The 19,035-nt window shown below is 36.0% G+C and overlaps 1 protein-coding gene across 13 annotated transcripts in view; it reads right to left on the bottom strand.

The window, feature by feature from the left end:
* Positions 1-19,035, bottom strand: part of TCF12 (transcription factor 12) — a 363,108-nt gene that overhangs the window by 281,577 nt on the left and 62,496 nt on the right. The window lies entirely within an intron of this gene.

Here is a 19,035-nt window from a genome sequence, read left to right as displayed (position 1 = left end):
AAAACCACTGGACGCTGGAAAGGACCTTAGGGATAATCTAATACTACCTTTTTATTTTACAAAGGAAGAAACACAGGCTCAAAAAAGTAAAGTGACTTGTCCAATATTAACCGTTTATGGCAGGGTGAGGGATCTCAGTACATAATTCTTCCTTTTATTACAAAGTGAAGAACATTAAACATACTCCAGAAAACTCTCTTAAGCAAATTCCCCATTTTATCTTTTTTACTAATTGTCCCCTTCAAACAAACAGAACACATGTCAAATAGAACATATCATGTCTTTTTTTTTAATCTTCTCAAAGTAGGTTTGCTAGGGATGTCTTCCTACAAATAACTGTGGGGAAAAACAGAAAATACTGACTCATGCTTACTTTTCTGAAAGAAAAATTTAATGTTAGAAGATAAGGTAATAATCTTATTTTCATCTACATGGTTTATGTTCCTTGCAGAAGAATATTTAGCTATATATTAGGATACTTAATTTTCTTTAATGAGAAATTCAGGAGGAAATGTTTCACATAATTATATGATGTGAATACCTACACTCTGTAGAATACAATGTATAGACTCTGAAAGAGAAGCTAAGAACTTTAAAACATTCACGAACCTTATATATGACACAATTACTATGCAGTAATTCCTAAAAGTGTTTACCTAAAAAAATCTAGTTAACATGGTGCCAAATACACTTTATCTAGCTTGTAAATTGCCATGTCTCATTTTATTGTTGTTGTCTGAGATGAGGTCTCACTCTGTCACCCAGGCTGAAGTGCAGTGGTGGGATCCCAGTTCACTGCAACCTCTGTCTCCTGGGCTCAAGCAATCTTTGCACCTCAGCCTCCCAAGTAGCTGAGACCACAAGTGCATGCCACCACACCCGCTAATTTTTTGTATTTTTGGTAGAGATGGGTTTTCGCTGTGTTGGTCAGGCTGGTCTTAAATTCCTTATTTCAAGCAATCCACCCTCCATGGCCTCCCAAAGTGCTGGGATTACAAGTGTGAGTCACCGCACCCAGCCAATCATTTTTCAAAGGAAACTATTTTAAATTAATAGCAATCTCAAACTCCTGAAATCTCAAGTGATGTACCCTGCCTCGGCCTGGTTTATTTTTGTATTTTTAGCAGAGATGGGTTTCACCATGTTGGCCAGGGTGCAGTGGCTCACACCTGTAGTAATCCCAGCACTTTGGGAGGCTGAGGCGGGCAGATCACCTGAGGTTGGGAGTTTGAGACCAGCCTGACCAACATGGAGAAAACCCATGTCTACTAAAAATACAAAATTAGCCAGGCATGGTGGCACAGGCCTGTAATCCCAGCTACTCAAGAGGCGGAGACAGGAGAATCACTTGAACCTGGGAGACAGGTTGCGGTGAGCCAAGATCACATCACTGCACTCCAGCCTGGGCAACAAGCGTGAAACTCCATGTCAAAAAAGAAAAAAAACACTAGGTGGATGTGGTGATCGACACCTGTAATCCCAGCTACTCGGGAGGTTGAGGCAGGAGAATCGATTGAGCCCAGGAGATGGAGCTTGCAGTGAGTCAAGACTGCGCCACTGCACTCCAGCCTAGGTGACAACAATGAAACTCCATCTCAAAAAAAAAAAAAAAAATTAATAGCAATCTTAAAACAAAGCCAGTACTGGCAAAGTCATAATTTCTGGCAAAAATGAGAACAGTCCCATGAGAATAAAAACCTTATCTAATCTCATTGTGAAATTCCAAACATTTAATACAGCACTGGTTCCTTGTACTTTTTGTGGTGATAATATACTTAAATTAAAATCATAAAATCGTGTTCAGTTCAATTTATTATTAACTAAGCACACATAGTACATGAATGGTACTTTGACAGACACTGCAAGCCACAGAAAAATTACACATCCCTTGTCATAAATGACCTTACAGCATAATAAAAGTGATAGCAATATATCCAATAAAATACAGTAAGTATGGCAAAAAGGTCTATCAAATAAGAGTACAATAAGAATCCACTGCAGGACAGAGGACGTTTCACCAGGAAAAGAAAGAGCTTAGGGTGACTATTTCGCTTCTGTAAAATAATCAGGCTGAGAATGGCGGCTCATACCTGTAATCCCAGCACTTTGGGAAGCTAAGATGGGAGAATGGGTGGAGGTCAGGAGTTTGAGAACAGCCTGGACAGCACAGTGAGACCTTGTCTGTACAAAAAAAAATTTTAAAATTAGCCAGGCATGGTGGCACACACCTGTAATCCTAACTACCCAGAAGGAAGAAGTGAGAGGACTTCTCGAGTCCAGGAAGCCAAGGTTTAAAGTGAGCCATGATTGCACCACCACACTCCTGCCTGGGTGACAGAGCAAGGCCCTGTCTACAAACAAAGTATCAAAATAATTTTTTTAAAAATAAAATACTCGAAAGGGTGTTTTATAAAGGATGCAGGTTCATTTTGTTTTACTACAGCAGCAGAAATGACACCTATGGGAGACAGTAGTAGGGAGGCTAAGTCAGCATTTCCTCAAGCTTATTCCATAGACCACTGATGGCTTTAGCAACCTCTCAAAAAAAAATCCAATATTCATATAAATCTAGGAAACACATGCAGTGTTTATATGGTATATGCAATACTAGAGTAGTTCTGGGAGATTAAAAAAATGTGCATGTGTATTAAAGACCTACACTAAGGTAATCAAACTTTGTTTAATCAAGTTAGATTAAATCAACTATTTGTCAATTTAATCAATCAATCAACTATTTGTTCTCCAAATAGTTCACCACAGGTTTTGTTGCTGTATCTATTTTTGTTTATTAAAAGAATACCTAAGCACACCCAGAAATACTAGGAATTATCAATTAATAGTATTTTTCTGATAATGACACATAATCAAAAGTCTTAAAAAGAAAGACCACCCTTAAAAGAGTAGTAGAAAAATATTTATATTACAGTATTTGGCTGGTATGTCTCCTCCAGACACAAAGTTTTGAAAATAAAATGCTTTCAACGAATGAAAGAAAAAACACTTCTCTAAAACAGCATATAGTAAAGCTAACACTTTAAAGATCAGAATGAATTTCTAAATTTTCCTGAAAACGTAGAGAACAGAATGTAAACTCACAATGTAAGACATGAACAACTGTTAAGTTCTATGTTTAGGTTCATGGGTTCAATTTTTAATAATCAATATTCTCAGGAGAGAATTATTATACAGCCACAATTGATTATATGGGAAAAAGTCAAAAGTTTATCATAACTTGAAGTGAGAGTGAATCTTTATAGAAATTACATCACTGAGAACAAAAGCAATTTTCTTCAGTTAAGGTCAAGAGCCCATCTACTCCTTAAAGTGAAGGCGGACCGACACACTACCATATAAGAAGCCTGAGCCAATAAACCCTTACAAAATGAAATCTCAAGAAAAGGTTCTATTTGATTTTATGTTTGCTTATGAGGTCAACCAAGTACTGAGGAGAGAGGAGTAAGTTGAAAGCAGAGGAAACAAGTAAGAGCACTAGCTTCCTTCTTCGGTCTGCACAGGTGATCAAGGACCTTCAGATTCAGTTGATCTTCATCAACACGGATTCAATACATGAACTTTGCCTATTTAATAAAACTTCTTTGTACAGTAGTGGGGCCTTCCAGTCATTTGCAGACACACAAGAACAACAAAAAAACCTGAGTCACCAAACATACACACTCCCAGCTGACAGCGAATAGGCCTTCTTGCTTCAGCTCTTATAATGTAAACAAGTGTTCTTTCTGCAGCTTATTCAGTGCCATGCTTTTTGCATTTTTGTGTTTTGTTGATGATTTCACTGTTTCATGGCCCTCAAGTCATTTTGAGTGTTGTCTAGTGTTCTCAAGTACAAGAAGGCTACAATATGCTTTATGGAGAAAACAGCTGTGTTAGATATACTTAGTTCAGGAACAAGTTATTGTTTTGCCGATAATTAGCTCAATGTTTATGAAACAACAAGATTAAATGTCTTTAAACAGAAACACACATAAAACAAGTCACGTACTGATCAGTTAACAAAAATGCTGTGACCGGATGCTCACAGGTACCTAACCCTATATTCCCCTTAGGAGCAGTGGTTCAGTATTCACTAATTCAGTGCCCATGACAACTTTATAGACCATATTACCTTGACTGAAAGTCACCATAGTTACCCACTACCCTATGTTACATCACTTCCAGATGTCCTTAACCCATGGAAAGTGGGCATTTGCAGAAAAAGTTTCCAGAAATGAGTAAATGTTGGTTAGAGTTTTCATATACAAGCCCTTAAGAAACGATCATGTTCCTCCTGTAGAAGAATGAACGTTTTCTAAGTTTGCTGTCAACCTGGTAGTGGCATACGATGAAAGATGTACAGTACTTTTAAATGGTAAACTCTTAGCTTACCAGTAAATTCATTGCACTGTTTCTAAGATGCTGAATTCATATCATCTCTTGGTTTTCCAGGTGCGAGTACGTAAAGGATTCATCTAAACCAATCATGACCTGAAAACTGCTACAGGAGTTCAGCATGAGAAAGTGCACAGACTACGTCTGCTTTATTTATCTGTTTAAATGTAAAGCTTTACAGAGACATACAGAATGAAAACTGAGACTCCCTTTTGACTGACAGCTTGTAGGATAGCTTGTCAAAAGGAAAGCTTTTAGAAATTTCTCTCAAGTCACTTAGTTTTCTTTTTGAATTGGGATATATCTATATGGGGCTCTAGAAATGACATGCTTGACTGGTAACTGTCTTGCTAGTTCAGTACTCTGTATTGTGTCAAAAAATACACGAAGGAACCAATTAATTATAGTCAACCAACATGGGTAAATATCTCTACACAGAAAGAAATCTCAGGTTCATTAATATGAAGATGTATGTGTTAGGTGAATTATGTTTGTTTTGACTTTTTATGGTAAGCAATCTAAACATTGTAATTGAGTATGATTTTAAGGGCTCTCACCTTGGGAGGAAACACAGAGGACTATTTTTTGGAAAGCATATTTGATTATCCTTTTGTATTCTCAATTTGTTGGAGAGTAAAAGGTGGAAGAGGTGTTTGTTTTCTCACGGGGCATGTGGAATAGGTGACTATACCCCTCCCAACTCCCTCTCCATCTCTTCGTCTCTCATACACAACACAAACACCGTCATGTCTTTTTGCCTATTGAGCCAACTCCCAATTTGAGTCTTTTGGAGCAACTAAGCACAGGAGCTCTAGTATTGACTTCTGAACACGGACAACGAAAACCACACCAAGTAACTGGGGAGAGAGATACGCTCCTCAACTTTGGAATACCTGTAATCTCAAATCCAAATTCAAGGCTTATGGCTTTCTCTCCTTCTAGAAAGTTTCACGTTCCCCTTCATTCAGATAGTTATGTCAGGGTTGTTGTAACACCTTCTATATCTGGATTCACTCTTTTACTCCTATGGCTTTCCAAAGGCAGTGGCAATCCTTCTCTATGGCTTTCACCTTGAACTCTTACAAAAAGACAATCTCTAGAATATACAATGGAAGCAGGTTGAATTAACAACAAGTCACTCAAAAATATGTCCTATTGATGTAATGATATATAGCATCAATTGTTAGATTTTACTGACAAAAAAAAATTATGTTTCAGGGAAAATGGAAGCTAGTAGAACACATGAATGACCTCAAGGAAATCAGACAAATCCAGAATGTGAAACATTCCTAGACAGGTGCTCTGCTTTCTCTGAAACATCTCAGGTATAAGGGAAAGTATTTTAAATAAAAAGACACTAAAATATGAAACAATCAAATGTAATGATTTTTTTTTAATCTACTGAACAGATTTTGGGGACAACGAATGTAAACAGAAATGATGTCAGGGAATTGCTGTTAATTTTCTTGGATAATGCAGGGAAATAGGAGAATGTCCTTTCTGGTGGAAATCCTTACTGAAATAATGCAGGCTGGTATTCAAATCTGTGAAACCTACAAAACCCAATATAGTCTGTGGGATTCCTGGGCAATGCAGTATAAATAAAAGCAATCCCAGCACTTTCGGAGGCTGAGGTGGGCAGAACATGTGAGGTCAGGAATTCGAGACCAGCCTGGCCAACATGGTGAAACCCTGTCTACTGAAAATACAAAAATTAGCCTGGCATGGTGGCACACGCCTGTAATCCCAGCTACTCAGGAAGCTGAGGCAAGAGAATTGCTTGAACCTGGGAGGTGGAGGTTGCGGTGAGCCAAGACTGTGTCACTGCACTCCAGCCTGGGCAACAGAGTGAGACTCCATCTCAAAAAAAAGAAAAAGAGAAAAGCACTAGAATAATTACACTACAAGAAAGGTAAAATTTATTTCTAGAAAAAAAAATAGGGCTGTAGAGTCATAATAAACAGGATACCTGCAAAATAAAACACTAAGGAAGAATTTCAGCAGTGAAAACCTAGCCAAGCCCCAGTAACGGTAAATTTGACACAGAGCATACCTCAGTGGAGAAAATAATCAGGCTTCATGTGCAGAACTGGAACTCATTAACAAGGAGACACAGATAATAAAAACAAAATTAAGACTAAGAAGTGGCAACAGAAACATCCCGTATTTTATGTTTCTGAAGAACCAGCTTTTATGTTGACTGATTTCTTATTTTTAATTTCATTGATTTCTGCCTTAATTTTTATCATCTTTTCTTTTGCTTATATTTGATTCAATTTGTACCCCTTTAATTTCCTAAGGTGGAAGCTCAGGTGATTAATTTTCAATATTTCATCTAGTTTCTACATTCAATGCTACAAACTTCCTTCCAAGCACTGCTTTTGTTGCATCCCACGAATTTTGATAAACTGTTTTAATTTTCATTTAGTTTGAAATATTTTCTCTTGAGATTTCTTTGTTGACCCATGTGTTCTTTAGAAATGTATTATCATCCCTTATTTTATATGTTTTTTAAAAAAACAAAAAAACAGACCTTTGGCCAGGTGCAGTAGCTCACGCCTATAATCCCACCACTTTGGGAGGCCAAGGTGGGAGGATTGCTTCAGCCCAGGAGATGGAGGCTGCAGTGATCTATGATAGTGCCAACTGCACTCTATCCCTGGTGATAGGCAGAGATTCTGTCTTTAAAATTTAAACAAAACAGATTTCAAGAAATGAAGCAGATTACAAACAGTCAAAAAAAAAGCTGGTCACAAATGTTAGGAATAGGAAATATGTTTTGTCTTTCAAATATCACTGCACAAGTGAATGAATACTCCTAGTTATGAACAAGAGAAAAATGAAAAAGTTTAGCATTTGATTAAGAAATGAAATTTAGGCCAGGCGTAGTGGCTCATGCCTGCAGTCTCAACACTCTGAAAGGCTGAGGTAGGTGGATCACTTGAGCTCAGGAGTTTAGTATTTATTCATTACGAATTCAACTTTTTTTGTAATTGAGAGGGAATCTGGCTCTGTCACCCAGTCAAGAGGGCGGTGGCTCCATCTTGCCTCACTGCAAGCTCTGCCTCCCAGATTCAAGGGATTCTCCAGCCTCAGCCTCCTGCACTACCACGCCCAGCCAATTTGTATATTTTTAGTAGAGATGGGATCTCGCCACACTGGCCAGGCTGATCTAGAATTCCTGGCCTCTGAAAGTGCTGGAATTACAGGTGTGAGCCACTGCACCCAGCCGAGTCCAACTTCTTTAACAGTTAAAAGACTATACAAGATCAACTTTCATCTTAGCTGAGTTTGGTAGTTTACTGTTTGAAGGAATTAGTCTATTTCATCTAGGTTGTCAAACTTATGTCTACAGAGCTTTTTAGTATTGCTTATTATCCTCAGAATTCCTGTGGAGTTTGTAGTGACAACCCCTGTTTGGTTGCTGATACTGGTTCTTTATGTCCTCCCTTTTTCTGCTGTACTGCTAAAGATGATCAATTTTACTGATCTATAAAAAGGAAACCCAGCTTTTGATGTCAATGATTTTGGCTACTGTTTTTCTGCTTTTAATTCATTGATTTCTCCTGTTATCTGGGGTTTATTTTGTTCTTTGACTAGTTTCTTTTTCCCCATTTTTTTCAGAGACAAGGTCTCATTCTGTCACCCAGGCTGGAATGTAGTGATGTGCTCACTGCAATCTTGATCTTCTGGGCTCAAGGGATCCTCCCACCTAAGCTTTCCAAAGAGCTGGGATGACAGGCACACACCACCCATGCCCAGCTAATTATTTTAAAATTTTTTTCGTAAAGACAGATGGGGGTCTTGCTATGTTGCCCAGGATGGTCTTCAACTCCCAGTCTCAAGCAATCCTCTCGACCCAACCGCATAAAACACTGGAATTACAGGCATGAGACTGCAGCCTAGTTTTCTGAGAGGGAAACACAGATTATTGATTTGAGGTCTTTCATCTTTTCTAACATTAGAGCTGAATGCACTAACTTTCCTTTTAAACTCTGTTTGGCTACACAAATTTTGACACATTGGATCTTCATTTACATTCAGTTTAAGATATTCTTTTATTTCCCATGAGGTATTCTCTTTTACCCAATGGATTATTTTAAAGTCTGCCATCTAATTTCTAAGTACTTAGACATTTGTTATCTTTCTGTTACTGATTTCTAATACATTTCCATTATGATCTGAGAATGTTTCATTTAAGTTCAATTCTTTTAAATTTGTTAAGGTTTGTATTAAGACCAAGATATGGTGTGTCTTAGAGCAGGTTTCAAGTATACTTGGAAATAATGTATATTCTGCTGTTGTTGGGTAAAGTATTCTGTAAATGTCAATCAGATGTAGCTAGCTGATAGTGCTGTTCAAACATTCTGTGCCCCTGGTGATGCTATTTACTAGTTATATCTATTCTATAATTGAAGAATGTTGAAGTCTTCAATTATAAATACTGAGTTCCTTGTGTATTTGAAAAGAATGTATATTCTGCTATTATTGGGTATACTACAAATGTCAATTGGATTTAGCTGGTTGTAGTCTCCAAGCTTTTTTTTTTGAGACAAAGTTTCGCCTGTGTCGCCAAGACTATAGTGCAGTGGTGTGATCTCAGCTCACTCACTGTAGCTTCCACCTCCTGGGTTAAAGCAATTCTTGTGCCTCAGCCTCCCTAGCATCTGGGACTACAAGCACATGCCACCACACCCAGCTAATTTTTGTATTTTTAGTAGAGACTGAGTTTCACCATGTTGTCCAGGCTCGTGACTTCAAGTGATACACCTGCCTAGGTCTCCAAAAGTGCTGGGATTACAGGTGTGAGCCACCATGCCCAGACCATCTCCAAGCATTCTCTATCATTTGTAATTTCTGTCTACTAGTTCTACTTCTAAGAGAAGAATGTTGAAATTTTCTGTCTTAATTGTTGAGTTCCTTATTTCTCCTTTAAGTTCTATCAAATTTTGCTTCATTATTTTTAAATTCTGTTGTTAGCTACTTACACATTTAGGATTGGCAAATCAATTTTTTTTATCATATGTATGTTCCTGTTTAATGTTGGGTATTACTCAACTCTGAAGTCTGCTGTGTTATTAATATAGCTAATAGCATTTTCTTTACAATAGTATTTGCATATTTTTAAATTCTGTTGTTAGCTACTTACACATTTAGGATTGGCAAATCAATTTTTTTTATCATATGTATGTTCCTGTTTAATGTTGGGTATTACTCAACTCTGAAGTCTGCTGTGTTATTAATATAGCTAATAGCATTTTCTTTACAATAGTATTTGCATATTTTTAAATTCTGTTGTTAGCTACTTACACATTTAGGATTGGCAAATCAATTTTTTTTATCATATGTATGTTCCTGTTTAATGTTGGGTATTACTCAACTCTGAAGTCTGCTGTGTTATTAATATAGCTAATAGCATTTTCTTTACAATAGTATTTGCATATTTTTAAATTCTGTTGTTAGCTACTTACACATTTAGGATTGGCAAATCAATTTTTTTTATCATATGTATGTTCCTGTTTAATGTTGGGTATTACTCAACTCTGAAGTCTGCTGTGTTATTAATATAGCTAATAGCATTTTCTTTACAATAGTATTTGCATGCTATATCTTTTTCTATCTTTTCACGTTTAACCCACCTTATTTAAAGTAAGCTTCTGGTGGCATAAAGTGGGGTCTTTTTTATATACTCTTGGCAAACTCTTTTAATTAATTTGTTTACAACATTTAAAAATTCAATGTAATTACTGATGTGTAAGAACTTACATCTACCATTTTATTATTTGTTTTCTGACTGATCTCTGTTTTTCCTTTCCTGCCTTATTTTGGATTATTTGAATTTTTTTAACTTTTATTTTAGAATCTGGGGGTATATGTACAGGTTCATTATACCCCAATATACCATATTACACCCAATATGGTATACTGGGTGGTGCTGAGGTCTGGAGTACAAATGAATCTAGCGCCCAGGTGGTAAATAAGCATAGTATCTAATAAGTAGTTTGCTTTTCAAACCTTACCCCTTTCCCTCCCTCACCCTCTTGCATTCCCCAGTGTCTACTGTTCTCATTTTTGACCACGTGTACCCAATATTTAGTTTCCACTTTTAAGTAAGAACAAGTGGTGTATAATTTTCTTTTTCTGCATCAGTTCCCACAGGATGATTTTCAACTGCATCCAGGTTGCTGCAAAGGATATGATTTTGTTCTTTTTATGGCTGTATAGTATTCAATTATATATACATACCACATTTCCTCTACCCAATCCACCACCATTAGGCACATGTGTTGATCCCATGTCTTTGCTCTGGTGAAGTGTTGAAATGAACATATGGGTGCATGCGTCTTTTTGTTAGAACAATTTATTTTCCTTTGGGTATATACCCAGTAGTGAGATTGCTGGGTCAAATGGTAGTTCAACTCCCAGGTCTTTGAGAAATCTCCAAACTGGTTCCCACAATGTCTGAAAAAATGTACACACTCCCACCGATAGTGTATGTGTTCCACGTTTTCCATAGCATTGCCAACATGTTATTTTCCTTTTTAGTTTTCAGATTAATTATGACATGTCTAAGCATAAATTTATTTAGATTTATTCCATTTCAGTTTCTCTGAATCTGTATGTTTGTATCTTTTAATAAATTAGTGAGATCTTTAGCCATTTAATTCTTCAAGTATTTCCTCACAACTATGTTCTTTCTATATGTTGATCACCTCTTCCACTGTGAGTTGAAATCTTCCTGGTTATTCATATGTTAGATAATTTTGGATTATAATTTGGATGTCTAAAAATATTGTTGTAAAACTCTGGTTCTTGTTTAAATGTCTAACACGCTGTTATTTTCCCATAGTAACCTGAGGCTCTGTTCAATTTCTTTACATTCTTTCTTCTCTGGTGTTCAGATTTAAAAATTTCTATTTATTTATCTTTTCCTGTCACTACATTCTGCTATTGAGCCATTCAGTGGTCTTTTTTCCACCCACTTATTGTATTTTTCAGCTCTAACATTTCTTTATAACTTCTGTTTCTCTGCTGAGACGTTTTCAAACATTTCAAGAGCATTCACAATTGTTTGTTAAAACACTTTTATAATAGCTACTATAAAATCTCTGTCAGATAATGCCAACGTTATTATTATGTGATGGTATATGTTGATCACCTCTTCCCATGTGACTTGAAATCTTCCTGTTTCTTCATATGTTAGATTATTTGAGATTATAACGTGGGCATTTTAACATACTGCTATGAAACTCTGGTTACTGTTTAAATCCTGTGGACACTGGAATTATTTTTGTTTCAACGAGTGACTTGTTTGGTTAGGCTTAGGCCATGAGCTCTAACATGGCTTCTATAGGCATGGTTCAAGCATCAGTTCAACTTTCAAAGGCTTATGCTGTGCCATCTGAATCTGGCCCACTTTCGTATCACCAAATGATCAGCGTGGATGGCAGTCTTTATTTCCAAGTATGCATAGCTCAGAAAATTCATAAGTAACTCAATGGTACTGCTTTTCCAAGGTTCTTCCTACGTGTGGTCTCACAACTTTCCAATTCCCTGAGGCATCCCTTTTCATTTCTTCATCCAGAATACTGATCTTTGGTACTCTGCTTGGGTCACACTTCTGATGTTGCGTCTGACTTGGAAACAAGAAATGAAATGACAGAGAGATAAAGAATGGAAAAAAAAAAAAGCAAAGGGATTTGTCAACTGTAGAGGAAAGTTCTCATCCCTCAGTTTGACCATGGGCTCCTGATACAGCGTCTGCTGCCATTACCACAGATTGCTTGGCAATAGCCAATGAGAGATGGAGAAGAGAAAAAAATAGTAAAATTTTCATACAGAACTAGGTAGTTATCTTTCCTGCTCCTTGAGCTAGAACTAGCAGGCATCTTTTAGAGCTTTCTGTTTCAGATTGCCCTACTTCTAGGTTTTAGACTGTGTTAAGTTCAGGTCTGGGGACACTGGAAGAAAAAAAATGGTAAACTCACAGCCAGTGAGATGCTACTCTGAATTCTAATCTTTCAAATCCCACCTGGTATTATTTATTCTGCAGGGTCCAGAGAGTTCCATCCATTTTGCCCAGGTTTTATAGACGCATTCGGTGAGAAAGACAGGGTGTATGTAGTTAATCCATCATACTTGGAAAATGGAACTAACCTTTAACTTAGTCTCAGTCATTCAGTTCTCACTGACATATGAACTCCTCGAGTATCCTCATAAAAAGATATCAGTAGTTTAAAATAAGACATTAGTCCTAAGCATTCTCCTTCCATTTACCAAAATTACCCTAATTTACATAATAAACAACTCATGAAAAGACAGTCATAACACTATTAACACAATCTAATCATGTGCTGGCTAAACAGCTTTTATGACTACAGACTATCACCGCAAGGTCCTCAAAATTTTATAGTATACTATCAGAAAAGAACTTAATTCCTCACTCTTTAGCCTTTATAAAATTCACAAGGGCATAACATATGGCACATCACTGGGTACTTCTGTCTGTGATCCATTTACAGGTAATTAGGCAAGAATCAACATTCAACAAAATGTTATGTGACTTTCAATAGGAGACCCAAACTAAAGTTATTTATAACATATTTTATTTCAGAAGAATGGCCCTTAATCTCTTTCAAACTCTGGTTGCTACATGAGAAACAAAAGTTTTTAAATTTAGTTTTAACAAAAGCAACAAAAAAAATCAAAAGCAGAAAGAGTGTGACAATGCAAATTAAGGGAGATTGGATTTAGCAGCAAGGCTTAAATTTTTATTTATTTATTTACCTTGAGAAAGGGTCTCACTCTGTCACCCAGGCTAGAGTACAGTAGCATGATCACAGCTAACTGCAGCCTTGACCTCCTGGGCTCAAGTCACCCTCCCACCTCAGCCTCCTGGGTAGCTGGGATCCAGAGGCACACATCACCATGCCCAAGTCATTTTTTTTTTTTTTTTTTTTTTTTTTAGTAGAAATAAGATCTCACTGTAATGCCGAGGCTGATCTTGAACTTCCGAGCTCAACTGATCCTCCCACCTCAGTCTCCTAAAGTACTAGAGTACAGGCATGAGCCACCATGCCTGGCATAGGAGATCAATTTTTAAGGAAATCTAAGGAATCATACGACAATCGTGTTTATCTACATAATAAACTAAAAAGTTGTTTTAACCAATTTACTTTTTCTATACGATGAATGATAAATGTTAACTCTTGTACAATATATTAATCAATAATTATTTCCCTAAATAAGAAAAGACACTATAATCGAGATTTAGCTTTGTAGCTCTGACAAGAGTATTTGAAAGGAATTAAGGTATACAAATAATGAGTAGCTCATCTTAATTTAGTTTAAAAATGTTAAATGTTTTGCCATGAAAAGTTATAAACCCTAAAATGTCTTTTAAATCTTTAGACCATCATTCAAGCAGTAGTATATCTCTACATTCACAGACTAAAAAGGACATTTTCCATAGTACATATTGATGAGATCATATTTCCTCCAAATTTTATATAAACAGGTCCAAACTTCACTCTTAACCAATTAGACATCTGAATTGAGTAAATTAAAACATTATATTGTAGCAATTAGAGTTACATGAAAGATAATATAACGTCAGAAGTTCAGCCCTTCCAGTGCAAATTCAATATTTGGCTTTTTCCTATGCCTCTGTATCTGGTCAGCCATTTTATCTTGTCCAATGTGGGACATCAGTCATTAGCTGGAAAGTGAAGACTGGTGAGGAAAGAGGAAACAGGGGGAAAGGTAAAGGAATCAGGAAAGAATTGCATGCATACATCAATGCAAATCCTTCACTGTTAGTGAAAATCAACTGAATGTGTGAGATAGTGGGTCAGGAATATCATCTTTCATTACATGACATAGTCTTATATAAGGGGAGCTTGGGAGATTAAAAGCAAACCCCTGAGATTTGTTAACAAATATGAAGAGTGGCCAGGCACAGTGGCTCACATCTGTAATCTCAGCACTTTGGGAGGCTGAGGTGAGAGGAATAATTAAGCCCAGGAGTTTGACAGCAGCCTGGGTAACATGGTGAGAATCCATCTCTACAAAAAAATTTAAAAATCAGCCAAGTGTGGTGGTGCACATCTTTGGCCCCAGCTACTCTGGTGGCTAAGGTGGGAGGATTGCTTGCGCCCAGAAGGTCAAGGCTGCAGTGAGGCCATGATCATAACATTTCACTCTTCAGCCTGGGTGGCAGAGCAAAATCCTGTCTCAAAAACAAAAGAACAAAAATAGAAAATGAAAAAGAAAAAAATTCTGAAGAGTTACAAAGGAATTTTAATGTAGGTGTTCTGACAAAGTTGTTAAAGTTTTCAAAGTTTGGCAACATTTCAGAACCATACCCCAAGAACACACTGGCCTAACAAGACACATGCTACCTCTGCTCCAAGTTCTGCGGTAATGATGCTACAGGCCAACAGATATGTAGAGAAGTGTTAATAATAACAAATCTGCTCATGTTAGAAACTAATTATTACTCCTTCCTTATTAAAATCAGTACTTTCAGTATTATAACTAACACAAAATATGAAATGCAACAGAATTTAACACTCAAACCTATAGGTCCAATATTTTTTAACTGCTAACTAGAAGGGCAAAGAAAAATATAAACACCATGGCCCTCTAAATGTTCCTGTAAAATATAAGCGCCATAAAGAAAAACTAACCTGTGATGGAGCTTTCTTTGAACAAAGCTTTGGCATGTATTTATCCTATAACTACAAGTCTTTAAGTGTAAATCTGTCCTAGAAAAGGGGTCACTTTGAGTTCTGGATCTTATCATTAGGGATACGGTTTGAAATAACAGCATTAAATCTTATTCTGCTCTACTGGTGATGCCTAAAATACATTTTCTTTAATAGAAAACATGAAGAGCAAATACACGCATGCACTTGTGCACGCACACGCACACACGCACGATAAAGGTTAACTGGAAAAGCTTTGCACACTAAGTTGAAAATGGTATAATATTTACAAAAAAAAAGACAAGACTATGCTTAAAAATAAACAGATCACTGCAATACCAAAACCACTGAAGTTTTTGCCTGCTGAATACATTTTAAGATATTAATATAATTTTTATCCTAAACAAGAAAAACTAAGACATTTTATTTTTAGCTACTTTATTGTTTGTCTTTTCAATCTTTACATCGACATATAATTTAATAAACTGTATTGTTAAAGTCCATCTCTGATGTCAGAAAAACAGCGAGGTCAAGGAAAACTAAGTTTGGAAGAGCAGCCTTGACAGTTCAAGGCCAAACACTTCAGGGAGGTCTAACACCTTCTACACAGTATCCTCATTTCCTAGTATCACACCCAAATGTAACAGTTTCCTGTTTCCTGAAAAGGGTGCATTAAGTTCACTTTAAAGCTCAGTTAGTACTTACAGTGGGGAGAAAAGACGTACTATACGTAAGTCCAGGTCAGCCCACCCTCTAGAAACCAGCAAACTGATTCCTACAGCAATAAGACTGGAATTACAATCTGGGTCCTTGGGTTTTAACACAGGCTGTCTCAGTGCCTTTGAGGCAGTAATGTCAAGAAAGATTTAGACAGACACATACACACACACACACACACACTGTAAAATATAAATGAAATATAAGCAAATAACCTTCTAAAGTGAAGGTTTGCAAACTACAACTAGGATATGCAAATCCACCCAGCTGCCTGGTTTTTTTTGTTGCTGTTATTGTTTTGTTTTGAAGTCCTACAGAGAATGCTACAATTAGAACTGGTATGAGAACATAGTTTTTCCTTTAGAGAAGAGTTCAACAAACTTTTTCTTAAAATGGCTGATAAAAAAATACCTTAGGCTTTGCAGGCTGAGAGGCAAAGTGAGGATATAATATAGGGTCTGATAACCATTTAAACTATAACCATTTAAAATGCAAAAATCATTCTCTGCTTGCAGGATTTAAAATATTTTTTCTAATGTTAAAATATAATACATTACAGAAGCAGTATGATCCTAATTTAAATGTTATAAATATGCATAATATGTAATATATGCATAGAAAAAAGGAACAAAATCAACAACAGAATGTCAATAAATAGTCATCTCTTGGTAAACGTTATTTTTAAAACCTTTATTTTTTATGTACTTTCTAAAGTGAATTATCATTGATATAATCAGTAAGAAGTTTAAACAGATTATAGGATACTTTTATAAGAAAATATAGACCACAAATATGAACTGCTTTAGTTATTTAGTTATATATGATACAGCTTCAGTAACACTTTGGTGTTTACCACATCACACTGTTGAATTAAAAAGTTAATGTTACATCTTTTACCATCCATAAATAAGAGAAGGCCCTTTGTTTTGAGTATGTGAAATCAGAGTTGCTGACCTGGACTTTCAAGGTCACTACTCTAGAATTAGTTTCAGACACATAATACACTTTGAAGTTCAATTCAAATATTAATCGTCTACTATATTCACATTAGCTTCAATGTTTCTTTCAAAACACAGTGCAAATACTGTGACCAAAATCCTAAATACATTCTGTGCACACTCTCCATGCTCTTTACAACTAGAGCAACTAACAGCTAAAGTCATATTGGACTGTACAATTTCTTGTTGACAGCCTAAACAGTTCAAACAAAAATACAGCCATGCACCATATAATGACATTTGGGTCAAAAACAGACTGCATATATGACAGTGGTCTCATAAGATTTTAACAACATTTTTATTGTATTTTTTATATGTTTAGATACACATTGTGTTACAAATGTCTACAGTATTCTGTATAGTAACATGAATAACATGCTGTACAGGTTTGTTGCCTTGGAGCAATAGGCTAGACCATATAGTCTAGTGTATAATAAGCTATACCACCTAGGTTTATGTAAGTTCATACGACAAAAATCATTGCTTAGAACTTATAACTCATTGCTTAGAACTTATCCCTGTCAAGTGACACATGACTGTATTTTTACTGACAGAAAATAAAATGTTACTATTTTTAGAAGGTCTTTGTAGTAAAAGGTATAAACAATTTTAAATACTATTTTAATGTTCCTGTTTCATAATCACTGCCTATATGTTTTAGCTGTTATTTTTAAGCACATTAACTTTTTAAGCATAAAACAACATACTAATATAAGTGATATGAGATATCACATGACCAATTTAATTTTAACATGGTAAATGGAAGGTTTACAATAAATGATTAGAAGGCATTTTCAAAGTTTCATCTTCACTGTGTTCTCAAGCAAAAACAAGTCTTTGCTATATGGTTTATTTCCTGAGTTTATCTTGAAAATGACATAAGTTTTACTTCTGGATGATGTTAAAATCCAAATTTAATTCTGCCAAACCACGAATTTAAATTAGAAAACCACACATAAATCTACAAATGACAGCTTTTCTTTCCCAGTGCCAGTCGTATTTCTGTTCCTTTTAGAGTACAACGTTAATTGGTAAACAATTTAATCTCATTAAAATATAAAAATAACTTTTTAAAGTAAAAATTATTGAACCTGTCCATGAAGCAAAACTGTGAAGCAGTAAACATTCCATTAATTACTTAATAATGACTAGTCTTAAATGCATATAAAATAGCACCAACAAGAAATTTTCCCCCTCCCTCTTTTCCTCATGACAGAAACAAACACTCAAAGCTTAAACATTTATTCTGAAGACACAAACCACACTCCTCAGACTCTTGTTAGTAACATTTAAAAGTAACTAATTAGATTGGACACAGTGGCTCATGCCTGTAATCCTTGCACTTTGGGAGGCCAAGGCAGGTGGACCACCTGAGGTCAGAAGTTCGAAACCAGCCTGGCCAACATGATGAAACCCCATCTCTACCAAAAATACAAAAAATTAGCCGGGTGTGGTAACAGACACCTGTAATCCCAGCTACTCAGGAGGGGCTGAGTCAGGAGAATCACTTAACTCGGGAGGCAGAGGTTGCAGTGAGCCGAGACCGCACCACTGCACTCCATCCTGGACAACAAGAACAAAACTCTGTCTAAAACACACACACACAGCCAATTAACCTCATTTAATATTGAATTACTGCATGATGCAAGTAGATATCAAAATTCAAGTATTGGCATTATCCTCAAAAACTTGTATTAATTACTTATTTATTAATTAGTAAGATTATAGACCCAGATGTTTTTCTGTGTTACCAAAATTAGCCAGAGATCTTCAATAAATCAATAAATGAGTTCCTTATTTAACAGAAAACACTACTGAATACTTTGAAGATTTTTCGTTTCATCCCAAATATGTCCATCCTACTATTTACTACATGTAATCTACTTTTGTCAGAATATACTTAATTCACACATTTTATAGGTTAACAAGACATCTTACAGATCTACTAACACAAGACAATTGTGCCACTCATTTTGGGTTAGGGTTTTCTTTTTTAAAAAATGCAGACATGTATTTAGTAAAGTGAGCTTAAAAGATACTGTGTATGTAAGGATATATAAACTAACAGTTCCGTTAACAGCCCTTTTCAAAACTTTTTAAACTAATTTACTACAAAAGATATGCAAGAATTTAATAGATTATAAAACTTCTGACAGAATTCTATTTCTGGTTCCGGCCATAATAAATAGTAGGGGTTTAAGCTGAGCTGCTTTTTTGACTTAAAAGAT

The sequence above is a fragment of the Callithrix jacchus genome, chromosome 8 (assembly GCF_049354715.1).
Source record: "Callithrix jacchus isolate 240 chromosome 8, calJac240_pri, whole genome shotgun sequence".
NCBI lineage: Eukaryota > Metazoa > Chordata > Mammalia > Primates > Cebidae > Callithrix > Callithrix jacchus.
The sequence above is the reverse complement of the archived record's forward strand: the minus strand, read 5'-3'. Positions and strand labels throughout refer to the sequence as shown.